This window comes from Pocillopora damicornis, chromosome 3 (genome assembly GCF_964200805.1).
Source record: "Pocillopora damicornis chromosome 3, jaPocDami1.2, whole genome shotgun sequence".
Lineage (NCBI taxonomy): Eukaryota > Metazoa > Cnidaria > Anthozoa > Scleractinia > Pocilloporidae > Pocillopora > Pocillopora damicornis.
Window position 1 is genome coordinate 7,624,993 of NC_142672.1, and position 12,013 is coordinate 7,637,005.

Here is a 12,013-nt window from a genome sequence, read left to right on the forward strand (position 1 = left end):
AGCTAAGCAGAGACTCAGTCCGAGAATTCCTTATTAAGCAGAGTAAAGGAACAAGAAAAGGAACTTCAGAAGTTTCCATAACTTCTGAAACGCCTTTCACCATCACATTTATTAAGAGGACACAGCAAGTGGTGGTGAAAGCCCACTACAAATTCACTAATGAATTTGGCTACACGTTTTCGTAAGCATATAAGTAATGCGGAATAGACTGAGTGGAGTATATGTCAGGCTGTTTGTAATTATAAGTTGTCCTAACATTATGCACTCAGCCGATTTGTAGTTACTTGCCTCGCCTTTATATATATATATATATATATATATATATATATATATATATATATATATATATAGTTTAGTTATTGGGCCAGCACCCCCCCCTCCCACCCTCCCTATTGAGGGGTTTTGGTCTCTACTCCCTCGGAAATAACAGTTGAGGACCCCCTCTGATTTTAAAGATCAAAGTGCTGACACGTACCCCCCTTCAGAAAAAACAAAAAGATCAAAGTTACCAACATGGCTACTCCTTCAGAAATTACTGCTAAAGGCCCCCTCCCTCCCCCTAGGATTTCCTTGACCCTTAATAGGGGGGAAGGGGGTGCTGATATAAAATGGAATGGCCCATTGCAGTTAATTCTTATATAATTTGTAGGTAATGACATCTACAGTATATGCCAATAAATTGTTGTTGTTAATTGTCCTCCACTCTTCGCAGTTGCCAATGAATCCTATCAAAATGCCATAGATATACTTTATCAGTATTAGCAACAATGTTTGAATGCCGAGCAGTTTGATATTGAGTCCCAACATGTTTGATTCCTTATGTTAGGACCAATTGTAAACAAAACCACACAACACAAGGGTGATCAAACTGGATTTTATATTCTAACACTATCTTAAAGTTCCTTACTGCTGCTAATGTAATATAATTGAATATAATATGATATGATATAATATATTATATTGTATGGTATGATATAAACTATGTAATGTAATATAATATATAATCTCAAGTCAGCAGTGTTTTTGAGTCCAACTGTGTACAGATTTAACATTAATTACAAAAGCTGTGGAGCAATCCTTCCGTCCTTTACACTTTGCTCAATAAATTTCATGATTGGGTCTCCACAGACACAGCACTTAGCATCCTCAGGACATGCCTTTAACAGACCACAATAGCAATAAGATGGATCATTGAATATCCTCTCTGGGATGTAGGCTACATTTTTGCATGCAGCTTCTGGCTGCTGAAAACCTTGTTGAGGTAGCCAAATCAGCATCACATATTCATGTCTAAATATTTCAACCCATCTGTTTTGATATGTTGTATTTTCACCTAATTTTTTAAGAAAAATATGCTTCGCTTCTCGTCCTTCCATGGTTACCAACCCCAACCCCTGGCCATACTTTTCAAGCACTTGACGACAATGAGCCGGGACAATGTGACCCAATGTCCAGACAGTAGGATTTACAGAACTTGGCAACAACAATGAATTTACTTTAAAATACTCATGACAGGCAATAGAAAGCTGATCAATGTGGTCTGATGTTATCTCAAATCTACTAAAGAGAGAAACACAGTCCCTTAGCCTCACACCTAACTAAGCTAAAGCAAGAACTGTTTGACGTTCTTTACTGGAGTCTTTTTCACACCTTAGCCACTTGATTAGTCTCATGAAGTTGTGACAAAAACAGCGGGAATCTTTTCTGGTAAATCTATAATGCAAATCAGCTCCAGACCCTTGAGTTTCATTAAACCATTGTTTGGTCTTGTTTGGAAGGAGCCTGGCTTTTACTTCTGTTTGTAAAGCTGTAATTACTTGTGCAAAAGGGCTATCAGCTGGAACCTCTGAAAACTTTTTACAATCAGCTGCCAGCTTAGATTTTCTTATAGCTTCTGTCAAAACTGCTTTAACTCTTTCATTCCCAGGCTCCCGGGGGTGGATTTTAAGGATACAAGAGGACCAACAAATAAATGTTTCTAAGTTGTTTAATGGTCAACATACTACCATAAATGAGATATCAAATGAAACTTTAGACATTTCTTTTTAAGAATATATCATTTAATACAGTGTCATATAGTCACAGCTTCTAATAAAATATTAATAAACTTAATAAAAAATATATTTTAATATAAAAAATTAACATTTTTCAATTTACAAAGCCTGTAGCAAGACCCAAATGTTTAAAATGCAAGGTAAAATTGTCTACAAAATTAATTCTATCTCCAGTACTCTACTTTAGAATGATAATCACCCCAACAGTTGTGATCCTTCTGGATGCACAGGAAAACATTAGACACCCTGCAAAATATGCTTGGGCGTGGCACATATGGAACTGGGGGTGACCTATCCTTGGGAACATCTTTGAAGTCATTTTTATGAGATAGTCTTATTTTTTTGCTGCAAACAGAACAATTTCCCCTAGTTGCAAGCATTTCTGGCATATGTGCACCCACATTTTGGAGTCGTAACTCCTCATTTCGTGGCGCATTTGGGGTCTTTGGTTGGGTACGGGAATTCCCTATCAGACCCTCGGCCAACTCATACCTGAAGTCCAAAGCAACCCTCCTAGGTCTGTTTGTTCCCTCCCTTTCATGGCATTCAATGACAAAGGCATTGTGAATGGCCACCTCTACCTCATGGAAAAGAACACGACGGTACCACTTCACTGTTTTCCTGATACAAGTGTAATACCTTAGCATTTGATCAGCTTGATCAACCCCACCCATGCAATTATTATAATCCTTCAACAAGGGTGGGCAAGGGACATCTCCACTTTCCCCTCCCTCTCCCGCCCCTCTTCGCCGAACAACCCTTGCCTCAGCATTTGCCCGACGTGGAAATTCAGGGGGGTGAATGGTAGACAAAAAATAAACAGCTTTGCTGTCTAGCCACCCAACAGCAAGAAGTGGACCACACATCCGCCATTGATATGTGCCCCTGGCCAAGCCCCTGGTCCCTTCAAATAATATTTCATTCGGAAAATTCTTCCTCGATCCCTTGATGGTCCCACAAGCATAAATACTGTTTTCAAATAAATACTGATAAAGATCCACGCTTGTGTAAAAATTATCAGTATATAAATGATGGCCAAAACCCTCCAATCCAGTGCACAATTCCTTTACCACCCTAGTTGCTAGTCCCACCTCTGCCCTTTCCCCTGGATTTCTCCCTATATACAATTGCTGCCTATAAATATATGTACTTTCTGAATCTGCCAAGACCCAGACTTTGATGCCAAAACGGATTGGCTTACTTGCAATAAACTGGCGGAAGGACAAACGCCCCCTCCAAGGAATCATACATTCGTCAATAGATATGTTCTTATGGAGATTATAAGCTTTTTCAAAGTTAGGAAAAAGCAGTTCCAATAGTGGCTTTATTTTGTGTAACTTATCGTATCCTGGTTGTCCAACAGGAACAATAGCAGCATCATCAGAGACATGCAAATAGCGCAAAATCTGGAAAAAGCGATTCCTGGGCATGACTTGACCAAAGGCAGGAACATTAGTAAGCCATTTCTGCTGCCAGTACATTTTAGCCTCAGGCAATTTCACAATTCCCATGGCAATGTTTAGTCCAAAGAATGCCTTCAGTTCTTCCAGGGTCACATCTTTCCAGGCCCCACCATCAGTACCAGCAGCCCTCTTCCTTTGTGCATTCAGGTTTGTCATTGTCAATAACAAATTCCACACATGGTGGTCAAAAAACAGTTCAAAGTACTCAAGAGCACTTGCCTGCCTCCTCTCACCTCGTCTTGTTGGCCCAACAGCACTTGTAAACTGTTTTAAATTTCTCCTGCTGTTTTCCTCTAACCAAACATATTGTTGGCCGCCATCTTGGATTCTGGCTCCTCGGTTTCCTCCTCTCCTCCCTCTGGCTCTCACCGCTCCTTGGCCTCTTCTTCGACCACGTGCTCTGCCAATGGCTTCTCGAAGCTGTCGAGACCTGTCTTGTCGCTGTTCTCTCACATATTCACGACGATCTACCTCACTTTCACTCGAAGACTCGCATTCTTCATCCGATAAAGAAGGACTGTCGCCAGAATTATCCTCAATTCCCACTGAATTCTCAGGAAAAACGGCCACAACTTCCTCATCTTCGATCTCTGACTCAGACGAGTCATAAGCGATCGATGGATCGGCGTCCATCGCATCTAGCCGCTTTAAAACTTCTACAGACAAATTTTCTCGAATTCGACAAGTCGCCATTTTTAAATATCCTGATGATAAACAAGAAAGGTGTAACTATCCGAGAAAGGCAAAAAATTGCGAGGAAAACGTCCCAAACTAGCCAGAATAAGACTCAAAACAACACTGATGGCTTTTAATCGTACCCAGACTCCGACTTCACGGTTGTAACACGAGGAACGCCTGGAGCTTTTTGTGTGTGGTCCAGGTAGCCCTGCAGGGCTACCTGGGAAGGAAAGGGTTAAAGAAGTACTGCCAAGCATTGTTCTTTAGATGAAGGGGTTCCACATGAGCTTTGTCAATATAAGAACCTAAGAGAGGCAAAAATTCCTGTCTACTACTTTGCTTGGCAATGTAATCAGTACAGTAAACACCCGCATATAAGAACAGCATGAAGCTTTCGTCTTTTTTATCCCATTTTTTATAAGTTGTTGAATTGTTGGTAATTACAGTTAATAGCAGATTTTTCGGGTGATGATGCTCTGACTAAATTAGATTGTTATTTGATGTAAATTGCCTACTTGACAAATATATTCCCTACAAACTGACAGTCAGTAACCCTCTTCCAAAAATGGTTACCTCAAAAGGGAAGTTTTCTCCCATTCCTCTTCAACTCTTTGTTTATATCTTCTATATGTGGCTCTCTTTTCTCTCTTGGCTCCAGCTGGGGATTGTCTTTTTGGAGCTTGGAGCTCTGGGAGGTTAGTCAAGGCCTCGCCAAAAGATATACGGCATACGTTTTAAAAGGTGACATCAATTTTATTGTACAAAGATCTTGCAATAGTTTTAACTTCCCCAGCCTTGCATGGCTTGATCTTCAATTCTTTTCCAGTGGTGAAAAATGGATTCCGTTTTGCTATTCCCTAAAACTAATTTGACCTGACTGGAAGTAAAGCTTGAATTTCGGCATAGCGATGACAGCATCCTTTGCAGTTTGCAAAAGAATCAGGGTTTTTGTGAAGATTTTTATTAAAAGGGACCTTTTCCAAAGTAAGAGGGATCAAAATGGCGGCTCTGCCGCCATTTCTTGCCACGTAGTGGGAGGGGGTGGCCCCCCTCCCACTGGGGGGTGCAGGGGGCCTCCCCCGGGAAAATTTAAAAATTTTAGGCCCAAATGGGTGCATTTGAGGCTACTTTTGCACACTTTCTGTTGTTATATTGGCTGATATAAGATGGCATTTGTTACAATGAAACATGCAACTTGTAGTATGGATTACACACCAAAATGCTTAAGAAATAAATGACAACTTTGGCTTTTTCACAATTTTAATATTTATTTTCAAAGTTGTAAAGCTCACATGGTATAAATCTATAATACTCCTATATAAAACACATACCTTTCAGCTTCAATAATCCATAATGTATCTTTCTGCAGTCAGGATGCTCTTCATATGTCAAGAACTGGTGTTTTCTTGTTTTAAATCCACAAGTAAAAAAAATTTCCTTGATAATTTATTTCTTCTTTAAAAATCATTTTTTGGCTCAGAAATGCATTCATTTATGGTGTGATTAACCTAAGACAACTCAGAGCAATGAATTATCTATACTTGATACTTTATAGCTAAGCAGAGAAATAGTCTGATTCATAGTCAGAATCTTCCATGTTGTGGCTTTTCTCATCGCATTCAAGCTGGAGAGCAGCAACATATGTGTCAACATTTGGCTCACTCTTGATGCTTTGTGAATCATCAACTTCCAAGGAGGATGGTACATCTAGATCATGTGGAGTGGCTTCATCGAGTGTTGGTGGATGGTCTGGGACTGCTTCTGCATTTGCCAAGGAAGATGAGGCCACAGTAGCTGAGATGGGAGGAAGCTTTTTAAGCTTTCTTCTATCCTTTTCTTTCAGCCACTCTGCAACCACATCACAGATTAAGGATGGCAACTCCTTTGACTGTTGTTTGGGCCCATTGATAGAAATGTGCAACAAGGGGTTTAGCAAATCATTTTTGATTCTTGACCGCAACCTGTTCTTCTGCCATTTCAGGACACTGGCTCCCCTCTCAGGCCAAGCATTAGTGACTGGGCAACTTAGACAAACTTCAGCCATGAATGATGGCATGGGATAGTGAGATCTATAGGGTGGCTGCATCAGCTTGGATAGGCACCAATCAGTAGCTGTAATTGAACCTTCCCCCTGACGAATAGCTTGTGGCAGATCATTTTCCTTCCTCTGCAGTAGGTCATATTTTGCCTTTTGCCATTCCACAATAAGCTGTTGGTGGTCTTCTGCATGCTAAGGCCTTGGGAAGTAATGGTCGGCCAACTTCTTAACCATGCTGGAGTCATGTTCACTTTAAGAAAAAGAAATTGTAAAACAGTAAATGAAAAAGCATAAACCAGATAGTGGCCTAATTTGTTTAATGTTAAAACCAAGATATCAAAGTACCCAAAGTAGACAATACCTGAAGCCATCGTCAGTTTTTGCAGGAACAGAAAGTAAATCAAATATTTTGAAGGAATCAAGTACAGGAGAGGACTCCTGGAACCGTGCATGAATGTTTTCAGTCAGGGCACCAACATACTTCTTCAAAAAGCTTTTGAGTTGAGTTTCTTGGTGGGATGTTGGCAGTGACTGGTCTGGCTGGTCTCTTGCTCTTAAGTCCTTCAAAACAAGTTGGAGACGTCCTTCAGGTTGCAAGTCCTGTATGAAGAATGACAGAAAATCTGATAATGTAATTGTTTTTTTATTCCCGTAGCATAATCGATATTTAACTATATGTCGGTAACTGTTATGATAACTAAGAAATATACAGGTTTTCACGCTGATTTTCACTAGAACAACTTGACAACTTATAAAACTACATTGATAATACATACATTACAGTTACAATAAAACATGTAGATAAAGTGTACCTGTTTTAGCACTGCGATAGGTGTCTTGTTGGTAGCAATTTACTTGAGTTGTTCCTTGGCATACTGAAGTGTAGGAACAATCTTGGCAAATGAAACTACACCAGCTTGGAAACATTTGCTGATTGTTGTGAGGATAGGAAGAATCATCTTCAGGATATAAATACTCCCTACAGAAAAAAAAAGAAACATAATGCTGTTGAATCATTTGTTCACTAGACTTGTCAATATAAACATCAGACTTTAACAAAGTCTTCTAAGTACATACACAGGCCTTTCTTAACCCAGAATAAAAATCTCATTTTTTACCTATGAATTTCACAGTCTTCATCTGGGATAGTAGACCAATGGCAGTTGCATCATTTCCGAACTCACCAGCACTGCGCGTTAAAAGAATTGCAGTGTAGTCCTGCCAAACCCCCAGCACCGCTTTGTCTGTGGACAGCCACCGTGTTCTGCAAGCCCATTGAAGTTTGTGACCAATTTTGTGTCGTTTAGACTCGTCAGCGGGAAGCTGCATGTCTCGAAGTCGTAATTGCATCTTAAGATACGCTGCCGTCTTCACACAGGAGTTTTTGAGCCACTTGTACAGCTGAACCAGTAGGCGTTCTATGGTTAGCATGTACTTCACCTCGTTGTTGGAGTCCCCACAAGCTAATGCCAGTCTGTGGCAGATACAGTGAACGTTGACCAGTCTTGTGTTCTCCCTTTTGAGCAGTGCTGCTACGCCATTATTCTTGCCAACCATTACTGAAGCTCCATCAGATGCCAAACTCAGGAATTTTTGAACGTCAAGGTCATCCTTAGCCAGTTCTTCTTTAATGTTGTCAGTGATGGTTTTGGCGTTCGGTGACGCAGCATCCTCCATAAGATCTTTGACAGCTAAAAAGCGGATTTGCGCATTTGCATTTTCCACATACTGGATGAAAATGATGTTGTTCTTTCACTTGAATGTCAGTAACATCGTCCACCATGAGGCCATAACACTTCGCTTCGTTAGCAGCTTTTGTGATCTTTTCCTTTATTACCCTGCCCATTGTCGTGAGGAGTCCTCTTACTGACCACAATGATTCATGTTGGAAATGCTCCAGCTTTTCCAGTGTTATCGTCCGCATCATCTTCAACATGGAGGGGAAGTTTCGGTAGGCAATGCCATGCTGAACCTGCCAGTACAATGACATGAAAGCGCTATACAGAATCTCATCCCTGTGGAAGTTTCGCTCGTCAAGTTTTTCTTGAAAAATCGAGGTCTTCTTTAACATTTCTGCTGCAATGGAATCTTGATGTTTCTGTCCGCTGCAGTGCTCCACAAGTGCTGAGGTCTGGAAACGTACAGCGGGTTCCATTCCATATGATGCACTCTTATTGTGCTTGCCCTTTGCCTGGTGAAGTCTGCAGAGTAGACAGTACATACCCTTCTCTTTAATGAAGTAACCACAACAGCCCTGTTATTGCATCGTGAGTTAAATCGCGTCGAAAGATCCATGCATGGTCAAATTTTTCCTTTCCTTTCTCCTTCTGGTAGTTGCACGTAGTTTCAGTGCAGTGGTAAAAACTGCACAACTTCGTCTGCTGAGAATAGATCATTGATCATATCGTGCGTAGCATTGATATCGGGCACACTAGGCTTCGTTGAAGTTGACCTGCTCGGAGGTGCGGTTGATGTGCTGGCCGCTGAATCTTCGGTAAGCATTTGTTGAGGAGAAACACTGACTAGGCTTAGGATTGGATGATTGACTGCTAGGTTCTTCAATAGCTGAAGCCGAGAGTACATTAACCACAGGTGTTTCGCCGTGTGTTTCGCCTCCCGGAACAGACGTTTTTTTTGGCGTCGGCCTGCAATTTAATTTATATTTAAAGAGGTAAGGATATGTTCCATTTTGTGGAATAAGAAAGGAAAGACAGAAAATACATTTACAGTTTCTTCACCCGTTAAAAAAAAAAAACAAAAACAAAAACGAAGAGGAACAAGCATGTTTCCGCTTTGCAGCACGAAGTCTCGCTTGTCTCGCGTGCCTAATTTTGTTGTTTCCGCATTCTTGCCATAAATAATCGAATACCAATTTTTTTCCGGGAAAAAGTTGCAACCCTTCCTTATCATATAACGTACAGCAACATTTACATTTTTTTTTTTCGTTCAACATTCAAACTTTTCATCGCTACGTTCAGGTTTACAATTCTCTGATGGAATGAGTTGATTCACACTTTGTTTCAATTTAATTGAATTAGTGCGGGTGGGTTTTAAAACTAAAAACTTTTGTCTCCACGTATTTCCACTAAACGTGTATGAATTATTTAGTATCGTGTTATATAATATAAGCTCTAATTTTATGCCGCAGATTTCGTATGAAATGAATATTTTTTGCCTACCTCTTGCTAGCTTGTGAAAGTAGAAACTAACGTAAACAAGTTGGATTCGCTTCACCGCACACGTTTTCTAAATTTCACACACGTGAATATATTAAAATGGTGTTGAATGAAAAACAACTGGAGAACATGCCATGCCCATCTTAACTTGTTAGGCTAGGAAAGGTAAAAGCTTAAAGGCAAATTAAAAAACCTTGCGGGTAATTTAAAGCAACGTCAGACTAAATATAGCAACGCAATGTTATCGATATTATGATCTTGCCGAAGCGGCGCGACAGGTACTGTACATACAAACTAATTACATTTTAACTACAAAGAAAAAAGCTTACCTCTGAGTGAAGTACTGATTAATTTTCCGCTTCATTTGGTACTGTACAAGGCCGCCAAAGTAGATATGTCACGTAACGTTGTCACAAAGATGGGAATTGCTGTTTGACTGTTTTCTCTCGAAAGCAAATGCTAGACTGAACTGTAGCGATGGAACAAGCTGAATTTATTGCCGTTGTCTGTCGCAACACCATGAGAAACCGTGACGGAAATACGCATTTTTTTTTCTCGCGAGGCTTCCAGGTTTTGTAACACTATTATTTTTGACACATTTACTCACGAATGGAGGTTATTCGATGCCCCGATTACGATCTTTGGGAGTGCCCATAAATGCGTTTGTTTTGTTTCATAACGTCTCAAGTCACGAACTCCAAAGTAGCTGCACGTGCACAAAATTTATCACAAAGAAACATACCCAAAAGCAGAGATATATTGCAAAATTTTATTTATTTTACCGTAATTTACGTTCAAATTAAAAATTGTCAGCTGACCATAGTCTCCACAGGAGTTTTAATACAAACTGAGCGTGAAAATCGCCGGGGCAAAAATTAAAATAGCTGAGTAAAGGTCCCGGTGTATGGTGGCCAAGAACTGCTAATAGAAAAATCCGCATTTTTGAAAGAAAATTGTTTTCTTTTTTATTTTGATTTACATTTTTTTTTCCAATTTATTTTTTTATTTTTAAAATAGAGTGAAAGTAAAATCAATTGAAATAAAAATTAAATAAAACCAAAGTAAAATAAAATAAAACCAAAGTAAAATAAAATAAAACCAAAGTAAAATAAAATAAAACCAAAGTAAAATAAAATAAAACCAAAGTAAAATAAAATAAAACCAAAGTAAAATGAAATTATTCGACCCAGCCGAGAGCTGCCACTACCAGCATGCATTGCGTGCATCGTAAAGACCAAAAATGGCGGGAATATAGGGACTGTTCTCCCGGGCTGTTCTCGAAAATGGCGGATAGCAGGGTTTCATCGCGGAAAGAAGACGATCTCCTTAAAGGTGCATCACCAGATGGCAAGGTTATTGATCCTGGATGCTCTGATCAATTTGGTCTTTCTGAGGTCAAGTGCCCAGAAACCAAGTACTTAGTCACCCCACTGGATGCATGCTCTGATAGCAGCTTTTTCATAGAAGAAGTCGATGGAAAGCCTAAACTTAAACGCACCCATAAATACTATGTGCAAGGGCTGATGGGTGTGACTGGGGCAAAGTGGTGCGATTTCATCGTCTACACCAGTAAGGGAATGAGCATCGAGCGAATTCCATTTGACGTGCAATTTTGGAACAATTTAAAGGACACATTGAAACTGCATTATTTTAAACACTTCCTGGCTATAGCAGCTAGAGAACCAAGAGCATAAGGCAAAGTCACTGTTATTATAATATGCACGTTTACTACATGGTGAGCCCCTATTTGGGACATTTAAACATCAAAACAATTAACTACTGTTATACAATCATTAGGTTCATGAGGCTCTGGATTCTGAGGGGGGGTACTCCATGTATCATTGGGTTGAGAGGTGTAGCTCAGACACTCAAAATCTGACCATGTTTAAGAAGAGAAACTTTCCCACCCTGCAGACTTTCAGACAGAATGCTGATTTTGGTTCCCTGCTTGAGAAATTTAACCCAAAACAATCCCTAAAAGCCATACACAGGCTGGCTGCATGTCCACCATAAGCCCTAATGGAGCACCCCCCCATTCCCACCTTAGGTTTATATTTATGTGTTTCATGTAACATCATGGGTCTATAGTGTTTTGTTACTGTTCAGACATTGTGCAAATGCTAAACTTTTAGGTTAGCAGGACATTTAAGTGTTATAACTAGCCCTGCCGTCAAGTCAATTTTACTGTTGTGGTTCATATTTATTTTTGGTTTTGCATTTTTCAAACCAGTTTGATTTATGATTTTGTATGTTTTTAAATATCATGTTTTAAACAGAAAAAGTGACAAAAACAAAACTGGTTTGAAAAATATTTTAACTAAAGATAAATGAAAACAACAACATTGGCTTAGTTAAACAATAAACATAAGCAGATCATGGGATATTAGATATGAGTGGATCCTGAGCGTTGCACAGGAAAGCACAAACAGTCCACATTTGGCTAACGACACTAAATAAACTCAGAGGAACAACTCCATTCCAAATTCGGAAGTTCTTTATCTTGTTGATGGCCCTTTCGACGTGTATCCGAAGACTTGCAATCTGCTGTGTCCTAACAACATCTTCGGCAGACATTTGAGCATCACTGCCTAAAAAGGGTGGGAT

The 12,013-nt window shown here is 39.8% G+C and overlaps 1 protein-coding gene and 1 pseudogene across 2 annotated transcripts in view; one reads left to right on the forward strand and one right to left on the reverse strand.

Annotated features, from left to right (window-relative positions):
* Window positions 1-12,013, forward strand: part of LOC113686632 (uncharacterized) — a 187,630-nt gene that overhangs the window by 55,338 nt on the left and 120,279 nt on the right. The gene's annotated exons all lie outside the window — the stretch shown is intronic.
* LOC149048040 (uncharacterized) lies at window positions 601-4,582 on the reverse strand (annotated as a pseudogene). The gene is made up of 2 exons (XR_016185397.1): window positions 4,416-4,582; window positions 601-1,914 (listed from the first exon to the last, which is right to left on the reverse strand). The product of XR_016185397.1 is annotated as an uncharacterized LOC149048040 (transcript).